The 13,372-nt window shown below is 37.9% G+C and overlaps 1 long non-coding RNA gene across 2 annotated transcripts in view; it reads right to left on the reverse strand.

Moving 5' to 3' along the window:
- Window positions 1-629: 629 nt before the first annotated feature.
- LOC109493379 overlaps window positions 630-13,372 on the reverse strand; it is an 80,207-nt gene continuing 67,464 nt past the window's right edge. The window contains exons 6-7 of one of the 2 annotated variants that reach the window (XR_002737311.2): window positions 5,907-6,061; window positions 630-684 (exon numbers count right to left, since the gene is read on the reverse strand). This is a non-coding gene — a long non-coding RNA (uncharacterized LOC109493379). Of the gene's footprint in view, window positions 685-5,906; window positions 6,062-9,637; window positions 10,351-13,372 lie in introns of those variants that run through there. The other variant, XR_006588153.1, reaches the window with a different exon arrangement.

Here is a 13,372-nt window from a genome sequence, read left to right on the forward strand (position 1 = left end):
CATGGATAATTTTTCCATACATATGATTATTATTTCAACACCATATATTCCTTCTCAGATTCTTTTCCTTACCCGAATCTGTCTGTGTATGTTTTTATTGAATTTCATTGTGGTTTTGCAAATGCAGTATATTCTTTATGAAAATCATATTGGGCCTTATTTCCTAGTTCCAAAATCTTAGTAACCCTCATAACACAAGCTTTCCAGTAATATGGATAGTATACTATAAACTTTTAGATTAGGTCATCAATAAATTAGTGATTAGGAGAGACCCTAGGATCAATCCATGTCAAAAGCTACCCAGTATATCTCCTCAGGCTAACACAAAGCCATTGCAATGACCAATTAAGCGCAGCTTTTAATCCCCAGAAAAGGTAACATGGCCAGTGTTACACTTTCTTAATTTGTGTTAATAGGGATCTGTGGGTTAGGATCAAGGCTTTACTAAAATAAATATACTAAAATAAAAATAAAATGAAAATTAAATAAAAATAAAAAAACATAAAGCATCACTCAATTCATTGCAATCAATTATAGTACATTTATCAGTATATGATAAATTCTTGACATTTTACATTTAATTCTTTTGTATGATAATGTAAGCTCAAATTTTGGTTCTTCATACTTACTGAAAGTTGTCTTTGCTCGCATTGGCTTTTATGAATATGTTAATACTTGTCATCTCTGATAAAAGACACATAAATGACAGGAATATTGGTCAGTTCATTGATATGGGAATTTCTATCACATAACTCATTATTGTTTTGTAAATGAGAAAAGGTGAAAACAGAATTATGATCATAAAGTACTAAAGAAGATTTCTACAAAATTGATGGTTTGATTGTAATAATTGGTCAAATCCTTCTTCCTCCAAACTCAGGTGAACATGAGGATGATTCCTGCCCTTACCTTCATCTGGTTTTTCCTCCTCTATCCAGATGAACCACTAAACAGCTACAGCCCAAGACTTTGGAATAGCCCCCACCCAACAATGTCATCTGTCCTAAGAGGCAGAGTTTTGGGTTTTTTGGTAAGTTATTTATTATAGCAGACATTCACAGTAAGGTCTTTTTCGTCAGTGTTCATACCTCCTCTCCAGTCTGTTTGCTTATGTTTCTGCACCCTTGCTTCTGTATGTCTTTTCTCCCACTTTGTCTAATCTTTCGGTATTTGTGCTTTTCCGGGATCCTGGAATTTGCTCTATTGCCTTAACTACTTTCTAGTGACTGCATTCTTCTAGGTCCTGACTCCCTTTCAATCCATCCATTGCCTTGCATTACCCTTGGGTTTCATGGGTCAACACCTCACTATCTTCCTCTGAGCACAGAGGTCTGTGCAACTCAATTCTATATGGCTCACCTGCTCCTGACTTACCTGGATCTATTACTTGGATCTCTTACCTTACAGAAGGTTGATGGCTTATATAATGACAGTGATGTCCATACAAATTAATTTTAATGGTGCCACAATTTTCAAACTTTAGTTTCTCAGGTTGCACAAGGACCACTAGAAGTTGTGAATTTAGTATGTAAAAACTTTTTCTCAATTAAAAATATTTTTATGCTTCTGAATAATGTATGATTTTGTCCTAAATGGAAATGGATTTTATCTCTATAGGAAGAGATGTGTGGAATCAAATATCTGAATAAATTATGTCATGTGAATACAGCAGCCTTTTCAGATGTGCGCCATGTGATAGTCATTGATATTAGATGAATAAAGCCAAGATTGTGTTTGCAAAGTTTGAGAAATAGTGGGTTTATCAAAGTTAGACAGGTTTCTTTCATGTAGGTTTCCTCTGAACCTTTTATATGTTAATTGAATTCTGAATCTTTATGATAAGAGGTAAAGTTTGCAGAATATTGCTGAGTAGTTTGAGTACGGATTCCTTTTATCTGTGCAACACCTTTTTACGTCTCACTAGATACCAGGATTCTATGGAACATGATTTGGGAAATGCTGCAAGATAGGCTTTCAGGGAACGTTTTAATGATAAAGTGCACAGATCAAAATGCTCCCTCTCTACAAGAGAAATCGGCCTCATTGCAGCCTGAGTTAATATTAATACGTGAGCCTGAGACAGGAACTCAGCAGGAGAGTTAGACACAGTCAGGAACTATCAAAAGCATGAGAACCAACTGGGCATTGTGACTGCTCTCTGGTGGAAATGCCTATTAGAGGCAACCTTCCCTTTTCATTTCAAAAGCACAATGCACCCAGACTATGGAACTCTCTCCTGTCTTACTGCTTTATTGTAACAAGAACCACGTGACAGAACTAGTTCCATCCAACTCGCTCTGACATAATGTCCACATGAGGATGCATATACGTTTGAAGCAATATGTTAACACATGCTACTTTTGAAGTAGAGTCTGTTAGAAGATCATAATTAAACTGGACGGGCCCATCGTCTACTATTTTCTCTGAGTTTTAGTTGCAAATATTCTCTCAAATGCTTAAGATGGTGTAGAGCAGGATATTAGCCATTGTGTTTTCTAATCCTGGTAGTTTTCTGTTTCTTGTGACATTCCTGGCCCCATTCTATCCCATAAATTTCATATCTTGTAACTACTGCCTTAGGGAAAAAATGGGAGAAATAAAAATTTAAACAATCAAATTCTTGCCCTTTAGATCTAGTACTTAAGTCAGGACATAAAGAACAGGTCTTGAGGAATAGCTGAAATGCTAGCTATCATGACAATAGTCCAAATGAGAAGTCTGTATGAGAAAGGAAGAAGACAAAAGATTATACTGTGACCAAAGGTTAGTGGTACCAGAACTAGAGAATCAAACCTGAATGATCACACTGATGGGAGGGGCATCATCATCCAGGACCTGCCTCAGCTCAGGATGAATGATTATACTCTGTCAACCATTTCTGAAAGCCATGTAGAAGCCAAGAACCCACAAACCATCATATTTCCATTCCAGGGAGCTTCGTGCATTGCTTGTATCAAGCTGGCCGTTAAGCATTGTTCCATTGGTATCAAGGGAATACCTTCCACCAGTCGTTGACAGCTTATCATCCAATAAGAATGATTTCCATCTGTTCTCAGACCTTGCCCCCAGACCAACTTCTGTGAACCACACTTCTTTCAGCAGTCCCAAACACCAATGATCCCCTCAGAGACAGAAGGTCCCTGATCACCTAAAGGAGTATACATCATGTAGAGGGGAAAGCATCTGACGTACTCGTGTGCTTGTATACACAGAACAGAACTAGTTCAAGATCTCCCTAGGCCAGGTCAACACTAAGACTCCTCATTTTGTGCTATCTTACAGGTATTCCTGCCTCTGGGCAAACTCAGGCTGGTTTGGCCAAAAAAATGTATTTCTAAAATATATTTTACATTCCTTGACTGAAGGACTTCAAGTTTTTTATTGTTTAAAATGTACTTCCAATAACATTTTGAATTTTCAAAATCTCTAGCTGTAGTTGTAAAATCCACAAGGCAGGACACTCTTCCAGGGTGATGTATGGTAATGGCCCATAATGTAGGTGTGCTTCTGTCTACAAAGATATTCTGAGAACCATATGGCACCTACTGGTGGTGGTTCCTCGTTTTAATGGCTTATGCCATATATTGCCTCACCTTCCAAATACTTAAATAGCTGTGTCTCTCTCCAGTGCAGAGCCACAGGGCTGTCCTCCTAAAACTATTGTGAAAAAAATCTTTAGTGTCTGTGTGCAGTTTCAGAAGTGATGAACTTGCTATTAGTCTCATCTGATTTAGGCTCCCAATCTTGCCTCTGAAACTAAAATGCTTTGCATCTGTAAACCTTGAAGTAATCTCTCTAAGCATGTGTGTCTGGAAGCATTTCCATTTTCTTAGAGCAACTGAAGTCCCTAGGATATTTGAAATGCTTAAACTTTCATCTGGCTTGCTGATAATGGCCTATATGCGAGGCATTTCCATTTTTATTTATACGTTAGCTCTTTCTACATGATCAAGTTTCATTGTTAAATTTTCTTTCATGTCACAGGTAACTTTCCCTGAATAGCAGATGAAAAGCTATGAAAATACTGTTGCATATTCCAACATGATATTTTTGGAAAATATCTTTTTCCCTTTGTATTCAAATATCCTGTTTCTTGGAGTTATTAGTCTGCGTGAAGTTTGGCTGAATAGATTTGTGCACAGTAAACAATTGTCTTTTTCTTTGTATGAAGACTGGGCTCTTGTTTTAGGCAGTATTCAGGAGCTGAATGGAACATAATGCTACAAAATGCCTTTTAAGAGAGCTTACAACCTTTGTCTCTTCTTTTCACCACCCTCATGGCCAGAAAGATTACAGGTCTTTGTCCGTTAGTTAATATGTCAATTTGGAACACATTTGAAAAGCCCCCACCCCAGTCGAATTTGCTTCCAAATCAATCAGTCCTGCTAGCGCATTTTTTTCATAAACCGTAGAAGGTCTCTCCTTTTGGTCTCAACATGCAGCCACTGGAAAGCAGACGGGTAAGGGGATAAGTGTGTTTATTTTTGATATTCTGGACCAAGAATTGATTCTTTAAATCTTTCTCGTTGTCTGACTGTAATGAATTTGAGAAAATTTGCTGAGCCTCAGCTTCTTAATCTGTAAAAGGAAAATATTAAGATCCACCATACCCACTTCAGAAGGATGTAGGTGGCGTAACATGAAAGAACGTTTAACAATAAACATGGCGGTTTATGTTCTAGGCAAAGAAAATGTAAACGTACGTCCTTGGCCTCAAAACATAGCGAGAGGAGCATATTGTGATCCCCCATTTTCAGATGCATAAATTAATTATAGGCTAATCAAATTTCATTTACTTGCTCAAGACTCTACAGTTTGTAAGGGGAGAATTCCTGCATGGCAAACAACAATGGAAAAATTCAACAGCCTAGGACAAATGAGGGAAAAGTGGCAATACCTGACAACTTAGGATAAAGTTTGTCATATTTTACAAGTCAGTAAGCAAGACTTTAAAAAGCCATCTAACAGAAAAATTGTCATGGAATATGAGTTAGCTGTTGACAGAAAAATAAAAACGGCCAAAGTACCTGTAAATGTTAAACTTAACCCATAATTAAAGATGTGAAAAAAATAGCAAGATCCAATTTCATTATTAATCAGTAATGAAATTTGTTTTTGTGTGTATTTTATGTGGTTCAAAAGGAGAAAACACTGCATTGTCTGGAGTGCATGAGAAAGGTTCCCTCCCCCCCCCATCTTGATGAGAATGTAAATTGAAACAAATTTAGGAATGCCTTGTGGTAATGCTATCTATTAAAATTTATGACATCTTACCCTTTGACCCAGCAATCTCACTTTTAGAACTTTACCCTGGAGATATTTGTACAAATATGTTCTTTCCAAACCTATTTTCAGTTAAAAAAAATTAGAAACAGTAAAAATAACTCCCCATATGGGATTGGTTAAGTGAATTATCATCTGAGCATACAGTAGGATATATGTACTCATTAAATGTAATGGCAAAATTATATATGTGATATGGAAAGAGGTCAAAGATCTACTGTGAAGTAGGAAAAAGTTTCAAAACAATATATTTAGCATTCTGTTGTTTTTTTTTTTTAAATAAGGTGTATGTCTCTGTATACATATCTGCTTGTATATATTTCAACAACTTCTGCAAGTCTTTCACCAGTTTGGTAACAGGGGTACAGATTTGGGGAGAAGAGTAGAAAGAAGAGCATGAGAAACTTGCTGTCTCCTTCGACGTCCCTTCGTGTTTAGGTTTGCACACCACAGCTGTCTCCTTCCAAGCCTGCTTTCTTTCCATTACACCAGATTACCCTCTGCAGGTGCTTTGTGTATCTCAAAGAGTAAAATTATTATTATTTGTAATGTGTCCTGAGCTGGTCTCATGGAATTCCACCAGAGCACGGCAGTTCTGTTTAGGTCAAGTTAAACGAACTCACTTTTGGTTTCCCTTCATGCCAGTCATTTGCCTGTTTTCACTCAGATCCGTCTTCTGCATTTCCCTTCTCTGCTTTCAGTCGCAGAGGTCCGCCTGGGCAAGTGATATTTCCCTGGAGGCGCCGTGCAGTCTCCAGCGGGAGATGTTGGCAGGAAGCTGGAAGGAGGGAGGACGAGGGATGTCAGAATACTCCTCCACTTCTCTCTACTTTGAGTGGCACCTTCAGTGGGCAGCAGCTAGTTCCCCTCTGACAAGGTTCCAGGGGTTCCACTCTCTGGTTCCCTGGGTTGAAGGATGCCAGCAGCTTCCTGTCCCCATCAACGTGTTGATCATCTCACCTTCTGTGTTGACATTTTCAGCTCTCTCTCTTAGCACTATTGTAACAAGTATCTTGGATAAAATACCCTTCTGAATTACGTGGCACGATTCATGTATTCCCATGGGACCCTGACTGATACACAATTTACATTAAGTTTATGGGCCACAAATTTTACTGCTTGATAAACTGAGTGTAAAATAAACTGTAAGTGGAGCACGTGTCCTCCTGGAGCTAGAGAAGAAGGAGGAAAGTAACAATTCAGACTCTTGTTATGTGTCAAAAATTTGCATGCTCTTTAAAAAGAAGTCGTCCTCACACTCTTTCTTTGCAGTATTATTATTCCAAATCACAGTAAAGAAATGGAGACCCAGACAGATTAGTTAATTGGTTTGTAAATGGCAGAGCTGGGATTGAGCTCCAGGTCTTTCTGACTCTAAAGCCCAAGTTATTGCCAAGATGATATAAAGCTGTTTTCTCTATGCCTTCCTTCCCCTTAGCGCTCTATTTTGCAGGGTCCACCATCCACAGGCCTCCTTTTAGCACAAGTGTCTTATATTTGCAACATTTACCTTCTGCTCTGCCACACACACACAAACACACCCACCCACCCCCCCCCCACACACACAAATCCTACTTTTCTGTTGTGTTGCTTTTCTTTGACACTTTGCTTTCTCCTAATCTGATAAACAAATTTGAACTGAGCCATTATTTGATGACAATTGTTACTCTGCCAGAAGAAAAATACTGGATTTGAAATGTTAACTCAAGCCTGCAATAGTTTCCTAAAACCATTTATTTGTTTAGCCACTTTTCTTTGCTGAAAATGTGCTGGTTGCTAGATACACAGCGCTGAACAAGACAGATTGCAGCCTAGTAGGGAAGAGAGTCATCAAACAATTTTATTGAGTTCTATGTAGGAGAAATGTTCTGTGCAAGCACATGAGAGGAAATTGTATTGTAGAGTCCAGAAATACTTCCCTAAGGAAATGAAATTTGTGTTGACCATAAAGAAGGCACTAGATAAGTAAAGGCAGAGCAAGTGGGAAAAAGAGAAAAATTATATGACAGCATATATATTGGTCCTGGGGCAAAAAAGAGAATGGCCCATCAGAGAAATTTTTTTTTAGAGACCAATAATGTTGGAGTGTAGAGAGAAGAGCAAACCAAGGCAGGAAAGATAGGAGGCAGCCTGATCATGCAGAACCTCAAAGGACATATTAAGGATTATGGACTGTATCTTTTCTATCCAAGGAGGAATAGAAAACCACTGAAAGGTATTTAGCAAGGAAGAGGAACAAATCTCTTATTCTAAAATGAATTATCTGGCTATATGATAGAGAATGAACTGGAAGAGGGTGATAATGGATGCAGGCAAACCAGTTAAGAGGCTTTTTAAATATTCTTGGTGAGAAAAGATGGTAGCTGGAACCATGGGCTGCTGTAGATAGATAGATAGAGAGAAAGATAGAAAGAGAGAGAGAGAGAGAGAGAGAGAGAGGGATTTAGGAGGAAGAACCAATAGGATTTGGAGAGTCAAGTGGAAAGAGGAATCAAGAATAACTCCTAATCTGGGGTTACCTCCTGAAATGGGGAAAAGTGGACAGAGAGTAGGTTTGGCACCAGGAAATCCATGAATTCCATTGTTTTGGATATGTTGAATTTGTGGGTCTTTGAGACGTATAAGTGCAGGTGCTGAGTAGGCATTTCTATCTACCTTTTCCCAGCAATCAGGACTAGATACAGAAACGTGAGGTTGTTGGTCCCTGAATGATAATTGAAGGCCTGGAGGGGGGGTGGGGGGGGTAGATGTGATTGTCCAAGGAGAGAGAATAGAGCAAGAAGAGGGCCTAGGAGTGAATTCCAAAGAATAAGAAAATTTCTGACCTCAGAGAGTAGACTACAAGGAGGAGAAACAATAAATGAGTTCAACAAGATATTTTAGTTCCATTAGGAACTAAACAGGAGCTCAGAACTACTTTTCGATTTTAGTATTGGGAAGGGGCAGGTTCAAGAGGATGGGTTTTATATTGGGCAACATGAACCATTTCAGACACCCACCTAGACCTTATGTGCATTTAAGTACCCGAGCACATGAACACATGTCTCTCATTCTGAACCACTGGAATGGCACACTCACATTGCTCTTTTTCCTAACTTGGCTTTAGTTCCCAGACTGAAAAGATGTTGCAGAAATGTCTTAGCAAAGATGAAAGACATGTTTAATCTTACCTTCAAGGTTGCTCATGGTGGCCTGGACAGATCGTCAGTGTTTTGCTAACTTCAATCTTAACAAATGAATTTCAATTCCAGGATTTTGCAGTAAATGTAGACAGTAGACAAATTCTCCACTTCCTCTTTATTTGCTATCACCTGCGGGACTAATTTTATTAACTATATACTTATGAGTCTTTTTGAATTGCAACTTGCTCATTCTGTGGAAACTGAAAGGCTGACTGAAGAAAGCAAATTGTTTGGGGTCCTTCTTTTTACCTCTCTATCAGCACATTAGTGCTAAATTCTCTCTCCTTGCCTTGCCTCGCCTCGCCTCCCCTCGCCCCGCCCCGCCCCGCCCCGCCCCTCCCCTCCCCTCCCCTTCTCTTCCCTTCCTCAGGGCTGCATGGTGACCTACTACAGCTGTTCACCAAAGGTAGAAGAGAGAGTAGTGTCCCCAGACACTGGAAGTCTGTCCAAGTCACTGCCAGCTGGGACCCATCAACATCAACCTTTTTCACTGTGCTTTTCATAACAAAGATTCTTTCAGATTAAAACTAGTAAGTCAGTATCTTTAGCCTGAAATTTTCTCCTGTTTTAAAGTCCATATTTCCAATGGTTAATGGATATGCCCTCCTTCCAGCACCTCAAATACATAATGACTCCAACAGTACTTTCCATATCCGCTCCGTCAAACAGCTTCCTGCTTATAACTGCCTTTCTTCAGTTAATGGACTACATCTTGAGTTGTCACCTGGCTTAAAATCTGGGCTTTTTAATTTACTTCTCTTCACATTTCATAATCAGTTGCCAAGTCTGAAAGATGGTTCCTTTCCAACATTTTGCCCACCCATCATTGTCTTTCCATTTTGATGCCATCATACTAATTGCAGGAAGAGGAGTGCTGTCTTCTTCTCTTCACTGCTCCTGTCCTGACCTCCTCTGACATTATAACCAAATGAATTTTCCTAATGTAAGATTTAAATAAATCTTTTTCTTATTTTTTAAGTTTTTAAAAATGTTTACCTATTTATTTTTGAGAGAGGCAGAGCATGTGTGCACACACACAAGTGGGGGGAGGGGCAGAAAGAGAGGAGACAGAGAACCCCAAGCATTGTCCATGCTTCCAGCCCAGACCCTGATGCAGGGCTCAATCCCATGAACCATGAGATCATGACCTGAGCCAAAATCAAATTTGGGAGCTCAACCAACTGAGCCATCCAGGTGCCCCAAGATTTAAATGAATTCTATTCCCTAAAAGCACAATTGTTTGCCTGGCATTATTTTCTGTAAACAGCCTTAATCTACTTGTCTTGATTTCCTTTGTCTTTCATGTCTCTCTAGCCAAACTAGATCACTTTGGTTCTCTCAAATGCCCTTCTTTGAGCTTCTCTTAGTTCAGTCTATTCCCAAAACATTCCATTTTTTCCCTTTCTAATATCAGCTATTGACCCAAATTTCACATTATTTTGCCCATAAAGTTACCCTTTTCACACCCTAAAATTATTATTTTTCTCTTCTATATCCTATAAGACTCAGTTTGTATGACATTTATAGCCCATTTATTCATTTGTATATGTTATTTTCCCTAGTAGATTGAAGGAATCGTGGGAGCAAGGGCTGGACCTTATCTATATTTTATCATCCATAGGTACTACATCTATAGTACTTTGTTTTATTGTATTAGCTTGTACTAGATATGGCTATGTGTTTTAGAATACCCTCAGTAATAGTGCTTTAAATAAGATAAAATTTACTTTTCTTTTGCTTAAGCAAATTTAGGCCTGGTAATATAGCTGTGTTGCACAAAGTCTTCAAAGATCCAGGTTCCTTCTATGTTGTTGCTCTGCCATGCATGGCTTTGATCCTGGGGACCATGATGGTTTCTGCACTCCAGAGGAAACACAAAGATGGGCTGAAGAATAAAAGAATTAAGGGTACACTTGTTATGCCTTTTAAAGAAGGCTCCTGGAAGCTGCTACAAGTCACATTCTTTTCTATTTTTTTTTGGCCATATTTGAGTCACATGGCCACACCTACAGGAGAGGCTGAAAATGTGATGTAGAATATCATATATCATATCATATCATATCATATCATATCATATCATATCATATATATCATATCATATCATATCGTATAGTATAACATACTATAACATAATATATAATAACTGATGGCTAATTATAGTCCAAAAATTTATTACTGTAGGAAAAACGAAGATGAAAATAAAGGTATAATTTGGGTGATGATGATGTGTCAATGGAAGTTCATCAATTGTAACAAATGTACCACTGTGATATAGGATGCCTACAGTGGGGTAGGTTGGCTATGTGTAGGGACAAGGTGGGCATGGGAACCTTCTATACTCTCTGCTTAGTTTTTCTGTGAATCTAAAACTACTCTAAAAAATAATGTCTATTCAAAAAACTTAAGACATAAATAGGAGTCTCAGCTCTATTTCTCCAGAATAGATTGAAACAAGTATTATGGAATAAATGAATGAATGACAATAGCAGGTGAAAGATAGCAGGTGAAGGTTGAAATAATTTTCCAAGGGAGTTATATTTAGAAGTTTTTTTTTTTTACTTAGTGAACTTCATGCTTAATAATCCTATTATCCTTAATATAATATTCTGTTTTCTGGGTTAGTGATTATAGTCTTATTAACTTGAGAAAAAAAATTTCCCAAATCAGTTTTTAATCAAGTATAGCTTTACTGGATTTATATCTAAATCATTTCTTTTAAAAGAGAGAAGGTTTTTCTTCCTATAGTGTATTTTTAAAACTTGACAATTATCATTACATTTGCATGAACTTCTAAAATAGCTATTTCAGCTATTTTACTATAACATAAATTCCTTCAGAATATGCACCTACAACTCTAGTACAGAATTTGAGCATTTACAAATAGTTCTCTTTAATTGTATGTTTTCCTTATGTTTCTGTTGTGAAGTGAGCATTAGAAGGTAATTTGCCTTTTAATATTGGCCAATTTCTTTAGTTTTGACATATTTATTTTCATTTTCTCTCATTCTGCCCCAACTTTACTGATACTCCAAGAAAATAATTGGATGAATGCCTGAGGAAACTAATTTGTTCATTTATTTAAAAAAAAAAAACCAACAACACCCATTAATTACCTGGGGTCTTATTCAGGTAAACTACCCTACTGAAAGACTACTCATCTACCAGGAGAAGGGGGATGGAGCTGGATAAAATTAGGTCCTGTTAGAGTTGGAATTTTCTGGATATTGATCAGAGCTAAGTCCTGATAATGACTGATGGGAAAGATTGTCATTCAGACTGCTGGTGTTTCTTCTAGGAGAAATCAGAAAGGAGGCAATCTTGTTTTTCCACGCGGGACACTCACTGTAAAACATCCACTCAGACTTTTCTGTCCACTAGCCCTTTCATCAGGACCTTCCTGGGGATTACTCTCCAATCTGTGGATCTAGTTGGCCTTGAGAGAAAGCGTTGTACTTTGTGGGAACCCAGAATTGCTCTAAACAGACATCAGAGGCTGACCACAGGGTTAAATTAAATAGGTTTTCAATGACGCCAGTTTTGTGTGGGATTGTCATTTCGATTTTGCACTGACAGGAAAGAGTTTTGAGGCCCCTCCTAAAGAAACACTTTGGAATTTGTTTTGTACCCTCTGCCCCTCTGCAACACTTTATGATTTAATTCTCTGAATAGAGAGTTTTCTTTAGCAATCTCTTTAAATTCCCTTGATCTTGAGTTCTTTTTCTTCTTAAATGCACCATTGATCAATTGATGTTCTTGTTCTTTTGTACTCTTTGAGGAGAGTTATTATGAATCCATTGTTAAACTCCTAAATGGGTCGAATCAATTTTCCAATTGCCTCAGAATAAATATCAAATTCTTGTCTTCCAGGAGCCATAAGCAAATAAACCTCTCCCCACTAATGAAATAAAGTCTCTTTTAAGTGTTATTGCTGGTAGGAGGGAATGGTTATTTGTCAAATCAAATGAAATATTCTGACTATCTCTTTGAACCTACTCAAAATATGACTTCACAGGTGCCTGTCAAATTTCATTGATCTAAATTGTCTTCTCTTGAAAACTAAAAAATAATGATAAGCTATGAACATCTTTATTTTTGTATCATTCATTCATTTGATACCTGTTTTTGGAGCATCTAGTATGCTCCATATACAGCTATTTTAAAAATGTTTTTTAAATTCTAGTTGAATAAATCCAGGAGATTATGGAATGCAGCTTGCAGGGGTCTAGATGCTGGAGAATGATGGGGGAAAGAACCAGTTGTGTCAATGGGCAAGTACAGAGAAAGAGAACAAGGTGAGAACTTGGCTGAATGCAGGACAAGTGAAAGCCTCAGCAAAGACAGATAGGAAGTCTAACCCATTGGATCCAATTTTAGATCTGGTTCAGGTATTACAATCAGAAAGTTCAGAATAGTGGACAAAGCTAGTAAGAATGAGATGACAGGGGTGCCTGGCTGGTTCAGTCAGTAGAGCATGTGACTCTTGGTCTCAGAGTTGTGAGCTCAAGCCCCACATTGGGTGTGGAGCCTATTGAAAGTAAAATTAAATTAAAAAATATATTACAAATTAAAAATAAAGAACACAATGACAGCAGATTGCAGGGAACAACAGCACAGAAAATGAGATAAGGACTGATAATGGATAGGAAACATCTTAGGAGTTAAATATTATCAGAGATGTTACAAGGGTCTATATATAGCTGAATAATAGTAGCTAACATGTATTCAATGTGCCAGGCAGTTTCCAACCTATATTTTAATCTTAAGCTACCAAGGCATTAGTTAATTTAATCAGTCTGGCATCTATTCCATGAGTTCACTATTCTTATCCCTATTTCATGGATGAGACAGAACTTCCCAGAGTTTTCAGAACAGGACTATGAGTACTGCAACTTGATTGCAGATCCTCT

This window comes from Felis catus, chromosome D3 (genome assembly GCF_018350175.1).
Source record: "Felis catus isolate Fca126 chromosome D3, F.catus_Fca126_mat1.0, whole genome shotgun sequence".
Lineage (NCBI taxonomy): Eukaryota > Metazoa > Chordata > Mammalia > Carnivora > Felidae > Felis > Felis catus.